The following is a 24,075-nucleotide window of genomic DNA, read 5'->3' as shown; positions in this document are numbered from 1 at the left end:
TTATTTTCACGGCATTGTCGCTAAAAGTGCATTAAATTAATGCGCGCGAGTTTAGGCCGTAAGAATTTAGAAAATTTTAATCTTTCGAAAATTGAGAAGTTATGATGAACAACGTTGCTTCATCAAACTTTTACTGAATTGGCTTGGAGTACCCGTGGCGCGCAATTGGCTACTTCAAAGATTACAATAAAAAACCGCAATGATCAAGATACGTGCCGGCGAGTCGTTCTCGCGTGCTCACGACCTGCGACAGTAGCCGCCCTTTTTTTAATGGTCCTGCAATTTTATACCTTAAAGTGTCGTAAATGTCGGGGCTGACTTATGGCTATAAAGGACGCGGAATGGCACGCACGCTATGTAAATTCCCGCGGCACGTTTCACGCACCATAAACTTGCGAATAGCCAAAGGACAATCGCTCAATTTGCGAGCGTTTGTCTTTGACTATTCGCAATTATTAACAACAGTGTTGCATCAATTCCAACTCGAATAACTTAATAGAATTCTTTTCTAAATCGCAGATATATAAAATATTTACGTTCATTTCCACTTTTACCCTTTATACTTTTTGCCGCAGCGACATTTGGCGCGTACAGACTGCGAGATGACGGACAAATAACACGATAAATCATCATCATTAAAGTCCGGGGCTCTAAAATTATCCGTTCTCTAAATATGAAGTTCATCGTTACAGCTGAAGCCGCGATCTTTATCGTGGCATCTCACGCAGCGATCATCTCCGCTCTATCGCTCCAAGTGATTCGGCGTTTAGCTGTGCACTCGCGTGGAGAACGTGTTTCCTTTTATTTGCAGTTTATATCGCATATTATAATATTTCCGCGATTCCGTCGCGCCACGCAGAGAGCACTTTGCTCGCCGAAGCGGCTCTCGTCGCGCTTCCAGCTTCGCAGATTTCTATATCTGGCTCTTGACCCGACACTGTCCCGCGTTTGGCCAAAGAGAGTAACGTGGACCACTCTCTAAAAAGAGGTTCAAGATCGCCCAACCGTTTGGCGAGAGTTTGCGCGTGTTTCTCGATTTAGGCGCGTGACATATTTCCACGCGGCCTCTGGCTACGTGTGTCCGAACGCACCTGTCGCGTCCTCCTCCTTCTCCGTTCACCACCGATCTCCTGTCCTGGTCTCCCACTACGGTGGAATTCAAGTATCGTCTCCGACCGAGGATCCACTTCGACTGCGATTTGCGCGCATATCCGCGTGCTACCGTGTGCGTGGCCCACATCCCAGGCTAAATCCATGGACACGCTCCGACTCGGTGGTGAACGGATCTTTCGCGGATTTCCGCGCGAGAAGATTAGAACCCTATTCTGCTATGTTACGATTCATTCTGCAATAAGGACGAGATTGAACGTACGTAGAAGTGATAATTGTTACAACATGATTGTACATATTATACAGAGAATAAAAATATTTTTAAAATATTAGTTCAGGTGGCACGCCAATTGGTATTGTCTGGAAACGCGCGAGTAAAGTGCATTCTTTAAATTAGGAATAGTTAAGGACGACGGAAATGTGTTTATACATTTATTTATAAATCATATTCATATCATAAACTTTCTAAAACACTTGAATCTTCGAGAGATAAACATCTAATTTCGTCTTATTTTCAAGCGCATTGATCTTCCTGCCATTTGAGCGCGCGCCAAGCAGAATGACTCGCGGCAAAAAATTCCAGGCGTTTCCGCGCGATTGGCAAAGAGAGCTTCGCGGCGGAAAAATCACGTCGTCGTAGGACCGCGGTTTTTATCACGTCGCGCGATAAAGTTGCGCCAACTTTGATCGAGTGCGCCCGTCTTCCGCCATGGTGCTGGCTGAAATTTCCATTATTACGTGCTCAAGTACCCGCCAACGATGTACGCCGTCGCGATAAGCACGCGCGCGCGCACGGATGATAATTACTTCACAAGCAGGGAAATCAGAGAAGTTTGCTCCGGCCGGGCACGGAGTTACGCCGACGTTACCACCGCCAGGAACACTCGTGAGCTGCAACTTACGTGTATTTCCACAGGATCGTGAACTTCCCAGCACCCCGGAATTCTACTGGCCTAACCCAAAGTCAAGAAAGCGACCTTAACGGGGCTTAATCAACTCGCGCACGGTGACGGATTTTAACCCTCTATAATCCGACACTGTTGTTCCTCCTGGATAAAATTAATTCGATAGCAAAATCTATGGAAAAAGAATGAACATGATATAATACTAGAATTATTTTTCTGGAAATACCTGAATATCTAGATACATGAGGCTTTAAATAAATAGTTAAATAAATATAAGAAATAATATATCAGGTTGGTCAAAAAGTCTTTTCGTATTTTGAGGCGCCCTACTTTGCGCGCCTGCATTCAAAGCAAACCATGAAAGGGAGGGGAAAGGGTGATTGTTTTAAATTCACCTAACCTCGCTGTACAAACTGTTGCAGACGTACAGCGCCTGTGAGCTATTGTGAGGTTATAAAAAATTCGCAAAATGGAGCTTTCAAAACAGCAAATTAGGCCAATTTTGTTGTATGAGTTTAAAAGGGGCACGAATGCGTCTCAAACCCATCGAAATTTATGTGAAGTTTTTGGACAAGATGTGATTACCGTTAGGTCGTGCCAATTTTGGTTTGAAAAATTTCGAAATGGTGATTTTAACCTGGAGGATGAGCCCAGGTCTGGAGCCTTCGGTCATCGACAAAGCGCGCTTGCGAAGCAGAGTCAAAAAAACCCCGGATATTACCACTCGCGAGCTCGAGGCAGAATTCGGAGTATCTCACGGAACCATCATCAACAGCCTCCACCAACTTGGCTTTGTGTCAAAATTGAACAAGTGGGTACCGCATGAATTGAGCGAGAGGAATAAGCTTGATCGCATCTCCAAGTGCGTTACACTACTCAACGGACATCGCAACGAACCTTTTCTTGATCGATTAATTACGTGCGACGAAAAATGGATCTTTTATGATAATGTGGTACGAAAACGAAGTTGGTGTGAGTCCGGAAGTTCAGCTCAGAGGACTCCAAAGCGGAATATCCACGGGCAGAAGATCATGTTGAGTGTGTGGTGGGATGTGCGCGAATTGTCTACTATGAGCTCCTACCAAGAAATCAAACTATCAATACGGACCTCTACTGTCAGCAATTGGAAAGAGTTCAGACAAAACTCAAGGAACTCCGACCCCAACTTGTCAATCGTAAAGGTATCCTCTTCCACCAGGACAACGTTCGTCCTCATGTGAGTGCCTCACGTTGAGAAAAATCGGAGAGCTTAATTGGGAACTTCTCGAGCACCCACCATACTCTCCTGACCTCGCGCCATCCGACTATCATCTTTTTAGATCGCTGCAAAATTTTCTTAACGGAAAAAAAATCGCTTCGGCAGACAAAGTCCAAAGAGAGTTGGATCTTTTCTTTAATTCCAAGACTAGTGCCTTTTTCAAGGACGGAATTTTCAAGCTTGTAGATCGATGGGAGGAGGTCATTAGACGAGGCGGAGACTATATTGATGATTACAATAAAAGTGCGTTTTGTGAAAAACAAGTGTTTCCTTTTTACATAAAATACGAAAAGACTTTTTGACCAACCTAATAATATAATAAATAGTTTGAATAAATAATTTACAAATTATATGTTTCCATATAATGTTTGACATTAATACTTTCTACAATGGAATATGATTCTAACTTATTATACACTAGAAATTTGTGTTAATAGGAAACGATCATAAATTTGATATAGTGCATTGTATCTATTTCTGATAGCACGTTCAAGCTTTGAAACATATTGTTTTACGATTATTATTGCGAAAATCGTTTTCACAGTCATGTTGCTCGTAAATCTGCAATATGTGATTCCAATCGAAAATTAGATTGGAACGGGTCAAGGTTCCCGTCATTCATCCCACGTTGTACCACCGAGATATGCCTGTGCTTTATAGACAGTTAATTTCGTCGCGCGGCGAGACACGATTTTGATGGGTCTTTGGAGCGCGTTTAATTTCCTCTGCACTCTGACCGAATAGGGAAACGCTGTTTACGAGCTGACGATTTATCGCGTGCGCGTACAGAACGACGTCGTGCGACGGTCTACCGGGTGTTCTGGCTGAAAAGAAGGAAAGAAAGCCCACGATAGCCTCGCAGAACCGGCTATTCGTCGTATTAGACGTCGTTAAAGTTGCCGTCAATGTGGTCTCCGTGTAAGAGCGGCTTTCCCCATCGCACTTTACGACCGCTGTTTCGATCAGTCGCGCGTCTGTTAGCGAACAAATTGATTACACGAGACGGATTATTTTCGCAATGAGAGATTCGCGTTTAACTTTCCTTTGCGTAGCTTCGTTATTTAAGAGCATATTATCTGCTCATTTTGTGGCGCGGAAATCATATTTTGGCATTTGTCGTTTGATACGCGGGAGGCATCACGCCTCAACACTATTCAAAGTGAATATGTTATTTTCAAGTTATTGTTTTACAGTACTTACAAAGTATTTGAACGCTTTAAGTATTATGCTAATAAAATTACGTTTTTTCGCACAATTTTTTCTCGCTTTTTATCCTTTATATTTATACGCTCTTTACCCGGACTAAATTATACGCTACTTATATTAATTTCTAAATTTCTGCGTCTTTTTTTTGTGCGTTTTTGTTACTAGCGCCTTGGCGAAACAGTTTTCCACAATCGTATCAATGAATTACTCTCGCACACAAGCTCGCGCTCACGTCATTAAATTTCCACGCGTGCATGCACGGAACAAAGGACCTTCATTGAGCGTTCTTGCTTCGACGATTGTTCCTGCTTGCGATCATGGCTGTTCGCCAACAATAACGTGCACTTTTCGCGAGACAGGAAACGATGGGCGAAAACAAGGAGCAGAAAAATTTTATCATCTTCTAGCTCAGAAAATGTGCAGTTTACGCAAATGCTTAAAAAAAATTGAATATTTCGTATTACATACTGTACAGCATAGACATTAATTTAATATTAATTTAATATTCCTTTATGCGGGCACCATAGAAGTGCATGGTGTGCTCAAATAGGAGACCATCATGGCAGACAGACAAGTCTTCCGTTCTGGTCGTCCTGTTTCTTGTCTCTCTGTCTGTTACTGCTTACCCTTCCACTTACTCCATGGAGTTGGGCTTTTAATTAACCCGTTTGTTTGTCCGCAGGTTGGTATTCGCACGGCTCTATGTGCACCGGAAGTATGCCGGGGACACCAGTGCGTTTCCTGTGGTGTGTAAGTACGGGCTCTTGTGCGTGCCGGTGTTTGGGGTCGGCGAAATTGCATTTTCCTTCATCGCGCTCGATTCTTCTCTCTCTTCTTTGTCAGTCATACAAGATACTAGAATGCGACTGAACAGTTCAATATTGCATTTAAAAAAATTAATTTTGTCATAATGCAGCAAAAACTTCTATTTCTTGTCGTGTAATTTATCATGTAATTTCTAATATCGTCTATCAAGATTTTAAAAATAATTAAAATTATTTTTCATATCGAAAAGGGTAAAGATGTGATTTGCATTCGATTTGTGGGACACAGAGAGGACATCCAACGTATCGTTGATCAGTTTGGATCAATTTTGAATCAAGTCCAACCATGTTTCGCGGCTCGTCTGTCTTCGACTTTTACGGTATTAGTTGATCTCGCGCTCTATACGTGCATACGGCTTTTCCACGCTCCGAAGTGTATCTTAACTCTGTAAATGCCCCAGGGATTTCAAAAGGATCAAAGAAGCCATAAATCGATGACCAAGCAACTCTGGAATCCTGTCGAGAACCTTCATGAATCTTGACAGTAGCGATGTCCTATCGACATATTTTCCAACACTGTTTCTCACAAGGGAAGGTTTTTAAGTGTTGCACTCGGATTTCAAAAATTTTTTGCACGCAGGTAGGGAGGTCCCCAAATAGAAGAAAAAAATAAAAGTAGCGGCCCAAATGCATATTTGCGCGCTACGTGCGCAATTTCGATGTTAGGTTAATTACTCAAAAATGCTATTTCCAATCGAATTCTTTACATTTTTTATTTCACCTAATGTACATTTATATTGCTTTAAATAATTGTGTGTGTGTGTGTGTATGTGTGTGCGTGCGCGTATGTGCTTCTGTGTGCGTGTGTGTACTTGTGTGTGTGTGTTAGAAAATACGAGCGTCTAATGTAATCTCGTGCCGCGCGAGCACAGTGCGTATAAAAGGCCCATTGCTCAAAAATGGTATTTGCATCGTAACTTTTTTAATTTTTTACTGTAACTGCCAATGCACACAATTTGGAATAATTGTACATTGCGCAAATCGTAGTTTGCTCTTTCTGCGTGATTTATTGTATGCGACTTTAAATAGATTTGATCAGAATCCATAACGAGGACATAAAAGATCTGGTCAAGGGAGGTTTTTAATTCTTTCAGTTTTAATTTCTTTTTAAAGCGTTGTGCATTAGGTGAAATAAAAAATGTAAAGAATTCGATTGGAAATAGCATTTTTGAGTAATTAGCCTAACATCGAAAATTGCGCACGTAGCGCGCAAATATGCATTTGGGCCGCTACTTTTATAATTTTTCTTCTATTTGGGGACCTCCCTACCTGCATGCAAAAAATTTTTGAAATCCGAGTGTAACACCTAAAAACCTTTCCTTGTCAGTTGCCGTCTCGAGAACGTCACGCTGTCTCCCGCAAAGTCTAAACTGATTTTTTTTCAAATTGTTAACGAATTTCGATTCATGAACATGAATATTACACTTTTATGCTTTCGCATTTCTGCGGATAAATGTAATTTATTAATGTAATTTAAACTTTGTCGAAATAATATTGCGAGGCATTGAACATTATCAGTATATCCATAATTACTTTTACTTATTATTTGATCTTTTATAGCGTTATATATAGTTGAGAGTGGTTATTAAAAGTGACGTTTTCATAATTTCACGTGTTATGGGCGGTTAATAAATTTGTGATAGGGTGTGCACTTCGGCTGGGTAAACGGGCCGAGTAACTTTTTTCGCGCCGAGCGCGACGCGGAGTTAATTGCAACTTTCGTATCGTTTACAAGCTCAACAATTTTAAAGTCAAACTCGAAATTGTCCCGGAACAAGCGCGGTATAATGTATGACACGGCAAAGAGAACGGCCACGAGAGAGAAAGACAGCGGCAGGAGAGAGAAAGCGCAGCCCGGTTACAAGCAGGCCACGTATAGAAACGAACTGCGCGTGCAGATCTAATTTACGCAGATGCAAATACGCGAGCAACGCTTTCAAAGTAAATTGCATTTCCCTTTGTCGGGTTGGTATCGTCTGCTCCTCGTTGCGGCACGTCACTATGCACAATACGTGAAAATCAGCACACCACACGCCCAGCGTGTAGCGTCCCAAAGAAAGAAGAGTGAGAGAGAGAGAGAGGGTGAGAGCGCGAGCGAGGGAGCGAAGAGAGGAGAGGAGGCGACGGGGGCCTCGTTAAGAGCCCATGAAAACTGTATGGAAAATAAATTGCATGGTCAGCGAGAGCATAGTTGCGAGAGAATTACCCGCGCTATGGCTTTGGCGCAATATGCACACCAGTCTGCACACGTAGAAATACGTATTCGCTTATACGTCGGGCAGATTCATCGAGTTAATTAAACTTTGGGGTAATACGCGCCATTCCTGGCGATTTTTATTTATTTTTTTTATTTCATTGTTGATACTCTCTATAACCTCCGGCAATAGGATGTAGCGTTGCGGGTAGAAGATATTAAACCGCAATTTAATTGTCGACTAATTCTTGGAGGGAGGGTAGAGAGGGAGGCGAGAGGGAAACAATATATCGCCCATTATAGATATGATGAAGTGCTTTGTTTTAGCATAGCGGAAGAGATTACAATTATTTATTTTGCAACTCTGTTCGACTGTCGATATCGCAGTAATATAAATAATTTTTACACGCGCCCGCGATATTGGGAAAAGAATACATTTTGCAATACAATTTGCCATGGATTTGGAACCTTTTCACGTGCGATGTATGAATTAAAAATTTTCATTGTAATTATAATCCCGGTGGTTCGCACAAGTGATCGATAGTGCATGCGCTTCTAATTGAACGAGAATTTTAAAAATTTAATTCTGTTCATTGCAAGAAAATTTATGTGACAACAAGAACTTTCTATTCACAAGAAAATAATTTAAAAACATTATTAAAGGTATTGAGCACTCTAAGCTAATTCATCATAACATTAACTAACAACTACTGATCTGATGAATGTTTTTCAAATTGCAGATGCACGCACAAGTATAAATAACGACACGTTTTTATTCGATCGTTCTCTCTCTCTCTCTCTCCATTAAAATGATCGATTGGAATCTATATTTCGCTCCGTTTGTCAATATTCACACTCTCTTGCCACTTACTGCATATATCCGCATTTATTTATGAACGTACAGGCATTTTTACATACCTATATTTTTTCTTTTTTTTTATTCGAGACCGATACACATCGATGGGGTCACAGATTCTCGCAGGTCGTTCATATTTCAAAGCTCGTTAAATCGTGTTAACGGTTGGCAAACTGAATGCATGTCAGCAGGATGCGCTTATGTCGTATATAAGATTCAAAACGATCCTATATAACTCACTTTGGCTATTTATCGACTGAAAAATCGGCAAAATCGTGTCAAACAGCGCCAGACAGTGCGCGAAATAGCGCATTTGATTGTTAGAGTATGCTTCGGGTTTCAGTTAATACAAACATGAATGCAAAATAAATTAAATGAAACAATTGTAATATGAATTATACATATACATACGCTTTTTAAATTAAAAGTTCATAATTTTAGTATATTTCAATAACTTCGAAAATGGAGAAAGTTAAAATATTGTACTAAAATAAATGTTTAATAATAATCGCATTATGAATATATTTTTGCATTATTATTTTTAGCATCAAAGAACAATTATTTATATATTTCTTGGAAATGTAAAGTAATATTTCTGTCTTCTTTCTTTCTTCTCGATATCAAAATCGTTTATCAAATCTTATTTTTCATTAATAATCCCGTAACTTCTGTTTGTCAAATAGCGTTCATCGGTTTTGTAAACTATCATACAACAAAACATTGTAAAACATCGCGTTTACCGTTATTGTGAAAGAATAATCATCCATCTTTCGTTGAATGACAAAGTTGCGGAAGTTGCATAGCAGCTGTTGACACGATTGTGTCGTGTGGAAAGAGCATCTTCATTAATAAAACTTATTTTCCATTAAAGAAGCTGATCCATCCATCATCCATTAAATTATATGCTGTCACAATTTGTTTTCCGCGGAATTTGTTTTCTGCGGAATTATACTGTCGCATAATTAACGTGAAATCAGGATTGGAAGAATGGGAAAAGTTCCTGATACTCGAACGGATCCGTTACTTTCGTCAATTCATTACGAGGATAAGATAGATCGCCGGAAAAATTACCTCGCGCATCCGCAAAGTTTCACTTGCATTATTTACATACATCTTCTACGAATATCAGATACCACACACGATCAATCAAAATTCACACACGCATTAATATTAATATAATTATTATCATCCGTTATACCTACATAATAGCACAGAAATTGTTAGAAATTGCGGTTATTTATTCCATCAATATCTTCGTCAATCTTTCCTGCAGTTTCATTACACGTTTTTTGTTAACGCATACGTCGGTGACGCACGCGTTACTGCATGGTTTTATGACTTTGCATTACTTTCGACGCACATTCGCTAATCCCACGGGAACCCGTACCGCATTCGGATACCTTCGCGCCTAGCCTGGCATCCGAGAATGGCGAAACCGGCGATTACATCGCGCGACTCGATGCGCCAGGTCAGATTACACGTGGCGAAGCACGGCTCCGGCTCTTGCTACACCTCCGTTGATCCTAAATCCTGTGGGCCCTTGTCAACCGAGTTCAAGAACTCCGAAAGCGACGTGGGCGGCCGCGAGACCGCCGTATCTCTCTCTCGCCTCCCGTTCCCCCTATCCCTCTCGGAGGGTGCGAGACATATATTTCGAGGATATAACCAACGTACACGGAGGCAGCTGAGTTTGCCCGTAAATCGACCGTACAAAATTATTGTCCTCACACCCTCCTGTAACCCGGCCCTCGAATTCGAATGCACCGATGAAGAATCGCGTTTGCCGCATCGACGCGCCTCCCCATGTGCGTTTACACCTGGGGTTCTCTATGGCCCTCGTTAAATGTTTTCACGAGTCTGATTCGATTATCGCTGTATATGTTTCGTTGATTTACCTAAGCGCGTTATTCCATTCATTGACATGTTAATGATTATTATTGATCGATAAAGTAGTAAGAAATATTTGATTACTCATATGTATGTTGCATATAGTTACCTGATTAAGAGGTTTAGAATGTTCTTGTTAAGACAAAAAGAGGAAGAAGTCGAAATGTTTGATTAAAAATATTTACTTGTCACTGAAGATATAAATGCTCAATTTATTTTTTACCTGCGGCAATATTAGTGTAAATTATTCTTGATGTATATATTATACATGAATTTGCATAAATTCTCTTCTCTTTCAATTTTCCATTGCTCAATCGCCATGAATAATTGTCGGGGGTGCGATAATTGATAAATACGTGGGAAAAACTTTGCTCGTTTATAATGCGACGTCGTATTATTTAATATCCTCTTAAAAGGGGTGGCTGATGCATAAGAGTGCGCCAAATGATCTTTTTATCGTCCTTGCTTTCTACCTGAGCGCGGCTTTATATAACAGTTAGTGCTATTAAGGAAATGCGCTTAGAACGTTTCGAACATCTGCGTCTTCGTCATTAATCCTCTCTCTCCTACGTCGGCTCGTCTCTTTGCTCCCCGAAACAGATAGACCGAGTTCCTTCCCCTGTCTCCCGTTGCCTCCCTTTTATCTTGTCTTTCGCTCCGCAGTTACGGCAATTTTGTTTCGTCGCGTTTCATAAACATCCACCCCGTTCGCTTGCCCGCGGCTCGTTTGTGCTACAAATTGCTCTAAGAAGATTTCGTCGAGCGATGCTTTTGATAGACGCGCGGATCGTGATTTATGTTTCTTGTTCTACACTCCTTTCGCAATTCGCGAGTTTGCTGTAACACATGCGGGAATCTTAATTTTAAACTCTGTTGAAGGTGAGAAATAAACTTACAATTCCATTGTGATGAAAACCGCGTAAAGGCAGATGCTAAACCGCATGAATATAAAGTAATTAAAATAAAAGAAAGTTATAAAAATTATTCGTTATAATAAATTTAAAATATAAAAGTGTGATAAAGAATCCGGAAATGAAATGGGATAAAAAAATTAAAACTCAATTAATATAATTCAATAAAACGTTTTATTTTAATTTTAAATGCTCTGTATAATTATATTTTAATTATATTATATAATTATATTTTTATTACATATACATATATATCTGTATAGATTTAAAAATTGACAGACACAGTACATTTATTGCCTTCACAATTGCCACTAACAATTCGACTATCGACTACAATTACATGAATAGATATACAAGTAGCTCCAGAACCCAAGATGCATCCCAAAATATCGCTGAATTCTTTCACGCGGTAACGTTATTTGTCCTGCAACCCACCCTCTCTTCTTTAATCAACGGGCCCGTCCGGCCGGCCGGAGCAATTGCTTCCCTGTCGCTGCACACGCGCGTGTAATTGTCGCACGACTACATTGGCGAACTGGTTTCTCGGTCGTTCCGATGCGCAACCGGAAGAGATCGCGAGAATTAACTCGCCGGGTTCAATGGCGCGATCTCGGCCGCTCAACGAGCGGAGTGGCAGATGGCTCGGAAAATCTAGGATTACGGAACTAACGAAACTATCGAATTACCGAGCCGCGCGCCACGGCCGAGTCTGCGAATGAAGAAACGTACCCACTTTAGGGGAGGTGCCGTCCACCCTCGAACGCCGGAGTGCCGAGCAATCGCGGCGATCTCGAATTTTGCCCGCACCGAAAACGGGAAGCGTGGCGGAGATAACGTCTGCTATCGCCGGCGGGATCGTTGTTGTTACGGGCGAGCGTTGTGTACGCTCCGTGAAAATCGGAGCTGCGGTAAACCCGACCGGTAGCTTTCGTGCTGCGGAACACTCGCCGGAGAGAACGCGTGCAAACCTAAATCGTTATAAGTTTGCAGTTTACAGAGTCCGCCCAAATCCGTCGCCACCGGCGCGAAAAACGGGGAAATGAATTGATGCGATCAAAACGCACAGCTATATCCAGCACCCTTGAACGCTGAAGCCGATGTGCTCTAAAATAACGTGCGAATCAAACAGAAAATATTGGGTTGGCCAAAAAGTAATTGCGTTTTTTTCCAATAGATGGACATACATGTCTTGAAATGTAACTAACTTCATTCTAAACCGCAAATTCATTATGTAGGTTAACAACTCACAGTTCAAGCTTGCTTTAGAAAAAGAAAGTACACGATTTCGTTAACAATTGTTTGTTTGCCGTCGATTTCAAAATGGAAAATCAAAAAGAACATTTTCCTCATATTTTGTTTTATTACTTCCGAAAAGGGAAAAACGCTGTGCAAGCTCATCAAAAGTTATGTAATGTATATGGCGAAGATGCTTTAAAACTGCGGCAGTGTCAAAATTCGTTTACTAAATTTCGATCTGCAGATTTTAATGTGAAAGATGCACCACGCTCAGGAAGGCCAATCGAAATTGATGACGACAAAATAAAGGCACTGATCGATTCGAATCGGCGTTTAACGACACGAGAGATTGCTGAGAATCTTAACGTATCGAAATCGAGTGTTGAAAACCATTTAAAACGACTTGGATACATTAGTAAGCTCGATATTTGGGTAGCACATGAGCTGAAAGAAATTCATCTCACTAAGCGTATTGACATCTGCGATTCTCTTTTGAAACGTGAGGAAAATGATCGATTTTTGAAACGTATGATAACAGGCGACGAAAAATGGATCGTCTACAACAACGTCAAACGAAAAAGATCGTGGAGCAAGCGTGATGAGCCTGCTCAAAGCACTTGAAAAGCAGATATTCACCAAAGAAAGATTATGCTGTCAGTCTGGTGGGACTTTAAAGGTATCGTGTATTTTGAGCTGCTTGCAAGTAATCAAACCATTCATTCAGACGTATACTGTCGTCAACTGGATAAATTAAATGATGCCATCAAACAGAAACGTCGAGAATTGGTGAATCGCAAAGGTGTTGCGTTTCACCATGATCACGCTAGACCACGTACAAGTTTGGTCACTCGTGAAAAATTGTTGCAGCTTGGATGGGATGTGTTACCACATCCACCATATTCGCCAGACCTGGCACCATCAGATTACCATTTGTTTCGTTCTTTGCAAAACGCCTTGAATGGTAAAACCTTGACTGCTGATGAGGATATGAAATCGTTGTTGGAATTGTTTTTTGCTGAAAAAGATAAGAACTGTTTTGAGCGCGGAATCATGAAGTTGCCTAAAAAATGGCAAAAGATAATCAAACAAAATGGACAATATATTGTTTAATAAAGTTTTTGTTTCCCATGAAAAATTCGCCTTTTATTTATATAAAAAAAAACGCAATTACTTTTTGGCCAACCCAATAGAAGTGGAACCTATACACGCAAATCTGTCAAGGCCCTGATGCAACGGCTTAGTACCGAAACAAATATAAGACGTCGATTATTTTTTTATTCCTTTTCACGCAAAACTTTATTTCTCTGACAGCGTTTATTGATTTATTCTTCGGCAAGGCACCTGCTGCTGGGAATAGGGTTTGCTAGAATTAACGTCGCATTTATCGCGGATGATAAATGTATGAGAGAACCGCGTGATCGTGATTAACCGCATCGAACTTTACGGAACACCCCGCGTTGGCCGTTTTCGAAGCCACCCTGCGAAATCCCGCGGGCATCACGAATCGGCGATCAAGCGACAAATTGCCTCGCGTCCCACGCGTCCATATCGTACTTCATTTCCGATCGGTTATCCTGCGCCGAATGCGTGACGGAGATGACGATGACGTGCGCTGAATTGACTGTCGCTCAGCGCTTTCATGCACTGCGAAGAGTTATTTTAATCAAGGAGGTATCTCTCTCGCCGCGATATCCGTTGAGTAATTATTTTAGGAAGCGCTCGGCTATCGAAAGCCGCAGACGAAAATTATGCTGGCAATCGAGTAACGAGCCAGCCAATCATTTATCGTCGCATTTATCCTGTCAAAGGTACGAGCTTTATGCACTCCGAGGTGGAACTTTCGACGTTAACCTGTTGCTTCGACGACGGATTTATCACTCGATGCGATGAATATTTCACTACGATCGCGCAGCTCTCACGACACGATAATTATGAAAATGAGCACTTTTTCTGTCACATGAGTCATACGAGGAGCATAAATCATTCATATCGTAGCGTACATGAACGTGTTACCGTGCCTAACCACAACTTAACAATTATTTAAAGAATCTCAACTATTATTTGCTTAAATTGTTTTATAAATATTTTATGCAAATAATTTCAACAGAATTTTAACGCGATGCCTAGTTATCAGAGTGCCTGGAAATTCAAGAGACTTTTTCGTGAAAAGGTTTACTTCACCCATTTTATATAGTCTCTCGTTTATTCAAAATCAGATAACTTTTTAACGCCTAGACGCATGCAATCTCCGTGTCGATCAATAAGATACGAGGCTACCGGACAGAAATGAACGATTTCATGAATGAGCGGACTCTCGGGCTACTTCCCTCTCGTTTCCTTATTTATTCCAAAGCCACCGTAATCTCGTGAGCGCGCTTTCGAGAAGGCGCTTAAGCCGAGAGGAGCGCGCAACCATCCCGGCAATCTCGACAGGATCCTCCGGTCTAAACGCGGCGGGGAGGACAACGGCGCAGCCGCGAGGCGAGGTGTGCTGGCAGGATATAGCTTTATTAAAGTTAAACAATTCCAGGGCGCCGAGGCGTAATCCTGACGCGCGGCGTATTGGCACGAAGTGCTTGCACGTGGTATCGTCCACCACCCTCAAAGATGGACGCCATCCTTCCCTGGCGCGCTACCACTTGATCGCGCCCTCGCGATCCTTCTACTTTCGGTGTGCTTCCTTTCTTCCCCCGTCTCTTCGCTCCGCGAGGAACGGAAGAGCAAAAGAAATCTTGGCACGAAGTATCCCTCCGACGCGAGAAGAGAAAGACGATGTTATTGCTACGGCAATGCAATAAAGCTCGCTAGGAGCGGAAATTATGGTCTAAACGGTCACAGCTTTTCTCATATCTCTTTTACGCGCTGCTTTTTGCTCCGCGAATCGTGATGGTATGAATGGGTGCGTGTCTCGCGGTAATTTATTTCACGTATTCTGTCACTACATAATTTTCTTCGATGGCTCCGTTATTGTGTCGTTATTGATATAAAAATTCATATCATTATTGTTAAAATTTTTTTGCTTTTGTGATAAACATGGAGGCGTAATTTTATTGTTAGTCTTCTGCATTATTATGATCCCTTGTGATAGATTGTGAAACACGTTTCATTCATTACGAATGATTTACAAGGAAACCGGCCCACAGTTATGAATTTGCAATAATTAGTCATCGAGCGTGAGCCACGAGTATGAATAACTGCGCCCATAAATTTCCGCGGACGTATCTTACGCGCGTGCGTGCTTGCACCTTTTCGCTACTTATATACGAGCTAATCTTTCAAACCTTCAGAAAATTTTGTTGCGTTGTCGACCCTTTCACAGTGTTCAAGTTACAAACAAATGCGAGAATCAATGTTTAGATGTACTACGCTCGGATAAAGTTTAAATTAAATACAATATTTCCTTTCTTGTCAATTAATCTTAAGTAAGATTTAAGAATTTTGATTTGTAACTTAATAAAAAGAGCTATATATTTCATACGCAAATATTCATAGGCGATTCAAATTTATGCAACGACGTAACAGCCATTTGCCCAAATTCTGCTAAAGGAAAAAATTGAAATACGAAATTTTTCAAAGAGCCCGTTGTTAGATATTTCAGCCAATGATGGATCACCGTGTATATCTGCCGAGGAAAGAGTTGCCACCGAGCAATTCTTCACTGCCCGAAGTAATATCTGTTTTTATGGATTCGCGTAACTCCTCTCGCGTGCGCGCCGCTCGTTCCTGGGGCGAAGTAGCGAAAGAAATCTCGCGGCGACCATTCCGAGGCTTATCTGCCGAGTTACGTTAACGTCATGCCACTCTGTCTCCCTCGTTGTCGGGCGTTTTTGCCGGGGGTTGAACCTCCCCCGTGTCGCTCTCGTCCGCGAGCAGAGTCCCGACCTCTCGATCGTTATCTAAACGATGATCGTCTCGTACGGCCGCGCGAGGATCAGACGCCAGGATTGCTCTTCGTGGGATTCACCCGGAACGATCGTCTGGATCCCGTACGCGATCCTTCCTCCTTTCTTCTCCGTGCCAACGACTGCGAATTAACTCTTGCCATTGTTACGCTACTGCGCGCAGCGCAGCGATCTCGCTTCGGCGATTCTTGCGACCCTCTAAAAAAGCGTCGTTCGCCATTCTCCACAACGTGGTGAATACGAAACATTATTCACGTTCAAAGAGCGCAGCTTCACGTTGCATTAACGTAATTGAGATATCTCGTAGCGTCATGGCGCTATTTTGCGCGAAGCACTTTGTGTCGTTTTACTCTTTGAGGTACAAATGAAGCACGGATGAACTATCATCGAATTTTTTTTCCTTTTTGAGTTATTTTGAGTTATTTTTACTTTCAGGGCATATCGATTCATCTCGCGTCCCGGAAATTTTATGAAAAAGTACGTTCATGAAAGTTGCTCAATGGAATGATCGAGCCTTTTATCATTGCCTGGTAGCTTGCTTTGTTCCTGTTTAAAATGGAATAAAAAAATTTTGTGAAATTTCCTAGCAGACTCGAAAGTTTCTCATGCAAGAATGTACGCTCTTCCGAGCGAGAAATTTCTCGTTCGGAAAATACAACTGGATCGATACGGTTTCGGTTTTGTTTCCCTGTGATCCAACAAGTTATTTTTCTTTTCGTGCATCTGGTTTGTGGTAGCGTGAAGATGCAATTAAATTTGGCATGTTATGTAACAGAAATCAACCTTGCGCCTATCCGATCTGAACGATTTTGTTTATTTGCCGAAGTCTTCCGGTTTCGTCATTTTCCATATGCTCGTATAAATTGAAGCTCGTTGATTAAACAAAAGAATTGTCGAGAAATTTCACTTACATAACGTTTTACAGTAAATTGTTTAATTTTTATTTCTTGCTACAAATAAACAACAGCTGTGCGAATTTATCGTTCGATTTTAAATACGTGAATTTCGCTTTCACGTTATTGAATTTGAAAAAACGTCGAGACTTTTGTAGCTCGTTAACCATCGCGTCTCCAATTTTTCTTCGACGGTCTCGGCGGAAAGATACGGTGCTACCGAAAAACGGCTCGACTTGTTAACTAAAACACTCCAATTAGTTGCCGGAGGGTTACGCACTCGATCGCGGTGGACCTCCCTGCACTATCGTCGGCTTGCATCTTGAGATCCTGTAATCAAGCGTCCATGTCGTCGTACCGAAAGCATCATTTATTATGCCATTCCCCCTCACGATATTCTTAGAAATTTAAAGAGGGAAATATAATATTCTTATGATCAAATATTTCGATAGTGCGTTTTCTTGCACTAGATACACCAATTGCAAAATTAAAAAAATTATTTAATTTGTCATTAGTTAATTTAACCGTTCAGCTTCTACTATTTTTTGAGAATCTCATTAATTTTATACGATTTACACTGCACTGAATCGTGGATTGTACTAAAATTATGAATACGAGATTTTACTTACTATTTATTTTCTGCGTTTTTGATCTCGCTCTTGTATAATAAATCATAAATATATTTAAAGATCCTGGCATTCTACGTATACGTATTCAGGTACGAGACCATTTGGCAGACGCACAGTGCGCGCAATTTCGCAAACGAATGGAGATTCTTTGCCATTGAACTGTCCTGAGTTTCAGTATGCGGGTCGCAAAACGACTGCAATAAATGTCCCGAATTTTACAGCACGCGGTCGCCACACCCGCAAGGAATCTACCGTGTAACGCGAGTCGCGCTCTCTCTCGACCTTTCCGTGCCTTCGTGCACGTAGCTCGTAATTCAATTCCGTGTCGTCGAATCAAAACGATTAATCTTCCGGTGCCGCACAACGAGCTCGACACGCTCCGTCCGTAAAAGTGTAAAAGGAGACCTCAAATTCCTTGGATTCCGCGACTCGTGCGACTCTTTCGTCCGTCTCGTTCTTTCGGGCATGGAAATAACCGTGTTAATATTTCTCAGAGGCGCTCTCAATTGTGATCCTGCCTGTAAAACGTGCCTGCCGCTTCACCGTAAAATTACTACGTCGGAATAAATGAGACAGGCGAGTCGCCACGGTAATGCTTAATATATAATCATTGCTTTCAAATAACATGTTGTATGATAGTTTCATTAAATCAATTTATCGCTATTGTTTCCTCTCGAGTTCGTACCGTGGTAGTGACTAATTTTGCCAGCGCGCGCTGAGTACGATATTATCGCATGTCCGTTCCGTTCTTGCCATTACTCCGATTGACCGTATCAAAAATAAACACGAGTTGCATAACGGATTGCATCCGATGCAAAAGGCCTGAGCGAGATCGCCAGCCGAATTTACACCGCAATATCGGAAACGACACGCGCATCTTGCGCCTCGCAGCTGCTCCCACGCGCCATCCATTCGACCTCGAGCGCTATTTTGTATCGGACAATCGCGCGTACCCTACGCCGTAATGGGATTCCGCGGGACTATCTAATTCCTGTCCCTTTCCTATTTCTCAACCCGGAACGAAATTCCGGGCCGTGGCGTCTTTAAGTAACGATCGTCGTGTGTCGATAGCCCGAGCGAAGCAAAGAGCGCAAAGCGAATTTCCATTCGGCCGAGTACGAAGTCCATTCCGCCCGCAGCACCAATTCCTTTTTTCACCGGCTTTTTCCCTCATTCCGTTGCCTCGCTCCGTTGCATTTAACGAAATCGAGCCCGCACGCATCGCTCGTCGCGGCGATAAAATTCGCTTGAAAATTGTTTCGCCCGAACTTGAACTCTCCCCGATACACCCTGGAATTCGTATAATCCCGTAAAATGCGTGTTATTCCTGTGATCGCAGTATTAACTTATCGTAGTTCTTATTTTCTAAATCAATCGAAAAGGGCAAAACAATAATCGATTTGTGCACACCTCATCAACCTTATCAAACTGGTATTATTAGGGGTGTGATTTAGTTTTGAGGGTTTTTTTTGCTCAAAAACGCATGTATTTAAATATGATAATGAATGAATACCTTAATCAAAATATTTTCCTTCGTTTTCTATAACTTTTTCCCATCTTTCTGGCAAGAGATCGATTCCACCACGATAAAATGACTCTTTTTTTCAGTTGATCCATTCGTCGACGAATTTTCGCACTTCTTCCAAATTATCAAAGTGTGTATCCTCTAAAGCGTGTTGCATCGACCGGAACAAATAATAATCGCATGGAGCAATGTCCGGAGAATACGCGGGGTGCGGTAAGACTTCCCATTCGAGCTCTAATAGTGTTTGTTTCACTGATAACGCAACGTCAGGTCGAGCGTTGTCACGAAGAAGAATCACTTTCCGTCGTTTACTCGCAATTGGTGGTCGTTTTTGGTACAATGCTTGCTTCAACTTGTACAATTGGTGTCGATAACGATCAGCCGTGACAGTCTCATGCGGATTTAACAGCTCGTAGTACACTATCCCACCAAATACAGAGCATTACTTTTGAACCGTGAATATTGCGTCTCGGAGTGGATGTTGATGGTTCGCCTGGATCCACCCATGATTTTCTGCGTTTCGGATTATCAAAATAGATGCACTTTTCATCCCCAGTAACAATCCGAGACAAAAGACTCTTCTTTTTTTGCCTGGCGATCAACGAAATGCAAATGTTCAACCGGTTCGCAATGGCACTTTCCGATAATTCATGTCGAACCCATTTCCCTTCTTTCTGAATTTTTCCCATTTCATGTAAATGTTTGGTAACTGTCGTACGATCAACATTTAATGCTCTGGCAAGTTCTGAAGTGGATCGTGTTGGATTTTCGTGCAATAATGCTTGCGAATCTGCATTTTCAAGCTTTCTTGGTTGTCCCGAGCGTTCTTTGTCCTTCACATCAGTATCACCACTTTTAAAGCGTCTAAACCAGTATTCACACGTCTTAATTGATGGGGCAGAATCACCATAAGTTTCCACCAGAATTCTATAACCGTCAGCGGCAGTTTTGTTTTGATTAAAAAACAAAAGCAACGCATGTCGAAAATGCTAAAGAGCTTTCGGAAGTTGCATTTTTACGATGATATAAACACGACTGTTATTGCATCTATTGCTATAATGCTACTAAATGTCATGGATAATGTCAACACCGTAAGAAACAACAGTTATCGGAAACAGCTATTGGAACAAACTGACACTACAGCCATCTGTTTCAAAACCCTCAAAACTAAATCACACTCCTAATATAATGTAATAATTAATTGTTAATCATTAAATTATATACTACATCGTGTTTCAATTAAGATACATTCACAGTTTAATTTAACTCGAACTTCTTAATCGAATGTGTTAATTGAGCAATGCAAGTCTATATAATTCTGGCCCGCAGTCTAATCGCCACCTGATTAAACATCCCCATTTATTTCAATATATTTGATTAGCTATGACGTTTCGTATCAATTAGAACGGGCTTCTGCCGGAACACGCACACCCACCATAACTCTAATCTAAAGCTAGATCGTTAAGACAGGATGGTTATCGTGCACGAATAGCTTGCATACCCTACGTGATGTATCATAAAGAACAACGTATGTGCATTCTCCACAGAATTTGGACGGAGCTTCCTGAGCCAGCGTTTTAGTAAAAGTCTCGTAATAAGTTTTTTGGCGGTGTCACCAGTTTACTTAATTAATAGTACAAAATAAATAAAAGAATATATTATTATATTAATAGTAAAATCCATGAAATAGTAAAATAATATCAGGAGAAACAATATTGGAAAAATAATATTCTATTCATTTACGATGAATAAAACAGATATTTATAATATTCCGTCATTAGCAGTAACTAACGAGCAAAACGTGCATCCTTAAAAGTTCGTAAAAATTCCCGGAACCGCCAACTTTACCCCGACGCACGATTAAAGGGTTAATTGGCCACCAGAGTTGTAAAAAGATACTGATACCTCGGCGACGCGTGCTATGGATGCTTCGGTGCGATCGGATCGGCGCACAATGCGAGGCGAATTTTTCCTATGGCTCGGCACATCCGAAGTTATGCCCACGGGCGTAATCGTTGAACCCCGTTCGGGTCAATCGTACGGGCTGAGTGTGCCCGCTCGGTGCTCCTCCCATAAATTATAGTCCGCGCACGAAACAGGGCGGAACGAACGCGGTGCATGATGCCGTGTGCTCGTAGTTACCTAAGGCCCGCACGGCGCATGCAGTCAATTTGAGCATGAATTATATCCCGGTGGCCGGTATCGTTTCATTTCCAGCGGAGCGCGCCGGTATGCCCGTTTATCGTCTAATAAAGCGCCTTTCCGGCGCTGATTGCGAAACGGGACACCCCTTCGGCGACACGCTTGCGCATTGACAGGAAGCCCCGTATCTATCGATCTATTATTTCTCGCTACCGGATAGTTTATTAAGACGTGTCGGCTGGTAAGTGCGCCCGGGCCCGGCGACGTTGTAAAATGCATCCTAGCGCGACGGCGACGTCCGTCGCGTTATATCGCCGTGAAATAATCGTGGCGGCGATAAATAATAACTGGTATCGGCGCGCGTTAGTCTCCGTTGCTTCACTTAACCGCTACGCGTTTCTTAATAAAGCTCGCTCCTTTTTGCTTGATGCATTGCGGTGAAATTTCGCGATACTTTGTCGCAATCATGGGCGCGATATAAATAGCGCCCTTAATTTCTTTTCTCTTTTTCGTGGATGCCTTACTATATTCCACGAAGTTAAACCTGATAGACTTGATTTCAGGGTTCATGTAAATTATACGATTATTTTCGATTGCTTTATTTCTCGTATTGCAGAAATACCGTAGCAGTCCAACTTCTAATTTAGACAACGATCGCGCCACTAACGATAAAGTAACACGTCGCGAAACCTGGCGCAGACGATATCGAATGGCAATTTTATCCGGCGACGTAACATCAGACATAACACAATTGCCTTTTTAAAAAAGGTACAAAAAAAGCGCCAAGTATACGCGGGCGAAGAAGAAAAGAACTCTACGTTTTTCGTTCAAAAAAGAACTCTACAAAAGTAATGATATCAAAGAATTGCGCCAATTATGAAAATGGATATTTATGCAAATCAGAAAATCTATTATTTTATTAATATTTATACTACATACAGACACATGCATATATACGTACATATGATATTGATTACGAATGCGGAAGAATTATTTCAATACAAATAAGTATTTTTTCAAAATGCTTGGCGCTGCTAACCGAATCAGTATGTTAATTAGTAATTAAATCCTTATAATCTAAAGATTATAATAATCTAACTTACATAACAAAATTCGGTGAAGCTCGTAATCTACAGTTACAAATTTTATTAACGTTATTCTATACTTAATTCTAATGTCACGCACGCACGCACGCATGCACGTATGCATTTAGACAGAAAGAAAGTATAAAGTAATTAACATATTGATTCGGTTTAGCAGCGCCAAGCATTTTGAAAAAATACTTATTTGTATTGAAATAATTTTTAATAATGTTTAATTAATATTAAACACAAGTGAAACTAACAAGAAAAATGAATTAAAATGTAAATTGAATGTACGTAACAACTTAAACGCATTGAATATTTCGTAAAAAAATGTATTAAACATTAAGTTTTATTAATTTTATATAAAATACATTGACAACTTAGTAATTATAATCAAATATGCGTAGAAATATTAATAATACAATTGTATAAACGAATAACTTTATCTCTCACTGACACATTTAAGCAAAGTTTTACCCTATTAATTTCTTAAGTCTTTGTTTTTGCTTCTTAATGTGAAACGATCGTCTTGCGACAGCGAATTCAATATTTTCACCTAGTTTTGATTCTCTGAAATTAGACACGTTGCCGTTCATCTAAAACACATTTTAATATCATGTTAATTAAAATTATAATATAAATATATAACTATAACAAGTACCAAATTCCAGCAATATAAATGCAAACAAATTTTATAGTAAAGTTGTGATAAAAATCTGTCATAAATGTTACTTTTAATACAAGAACTGTAATTATACGTTAATTGCATACTGTGTGTACATGTCTACGTACTAATAAATAAAACTGATTAAAATTAAATTAAAGCATTCATATAAATAGTGTCAGCAAATTAAAACATGGAAAGAATTTCATCATACCTGTAGAAGTACCTCTAGAAGTTCATATTCAGAAAATAAACGATTTATAATAATACATAATAGTTTATTTTTAACGGAATCTGAAGCACTGCAAAAAAAGTAACAAAGTAATTATTCATAATTAAACTATACTAGTAAAAAACCTTGCAATACTTTTGGAAGAGCAATTTATAAAACTAATTTTATTACTTGTACGCCTTTATAATTCTTGGGACTTCATACATAATGTCGAGATTTTTCACTGCATACTCAACAATGATGGCATAACGGAAAAGTATAGGGTATCTATCTTTCCTGCTAAGAGATGAATTGAAGAAAATCTCGATAGCAAGTCGAGGTTTTTCAGCGCAGGAAATATAATTATAAATTTTAGAATCATTTATGTGTAATTCTTCCAATTTCAGCAAAATGCTCTCATTCGCTCCCATCGCACCCTTACGTACGTCCATTCTTTCCATTCCGGCGAAAGTCTATAAGCAAAAAGTGATTGAAATTCGATAACAAAATTCTTATTATTATAAACAATACAATCAATTATCAATAGATTTCGCAAAATTGAAAGCTCTCCTGACAAATGGTGACAATAAAGAAACGATAATACATGCCAAACATCACATGTACTAATGTCTATAGG

The 24,075-nt window shown here is 40.6% G+C and overlaps 1 long non-coding RNA gene across 1 annotated transcript in view; it reads left to right on the top strand.

The window, feature by feature from the left end:
• The first annotated feature begins 1,015 nt into the window (after positions 1 to 1,015).
• Positions 1,016 to 24,075, top strand: part of LOC113563620 — a 55,868-nt gene continuing 32,808 nt past the window's right edge. The window contains exons 1-2 of the long non-coding RNA XR_003407546.1: positions 1,016 to 1,368; positions 5,162 to 5,229. This is a non-coding gene — a long non-coding RNA (uncharacterized LOC113563620). The remainder of the gene's footprint in view (positions 1,369 to 5,161; positions 5,230 to 24,075) is intronic.

This window comes from Ooceraea biroi, chromosome 2 (genome assembly GCF_003672135.1).
Source record: "Ooceraea biroi isolate clonal line C1 chromosome 2, Obir_v5.4, whole genome shotgun sequence".
NCBI classification, from domain to species: domain Eukaryota; kingdom Metazoa; phylum Arthropoda; class Insecta; order Hymenoptera; family Formicidae; genus Ooceraea; species Ooceraea biroi.
Note: the sequence above shows the minus strand (reverse complement) of the source record. Positions and strands in the feature narration are given on the sequence as shown.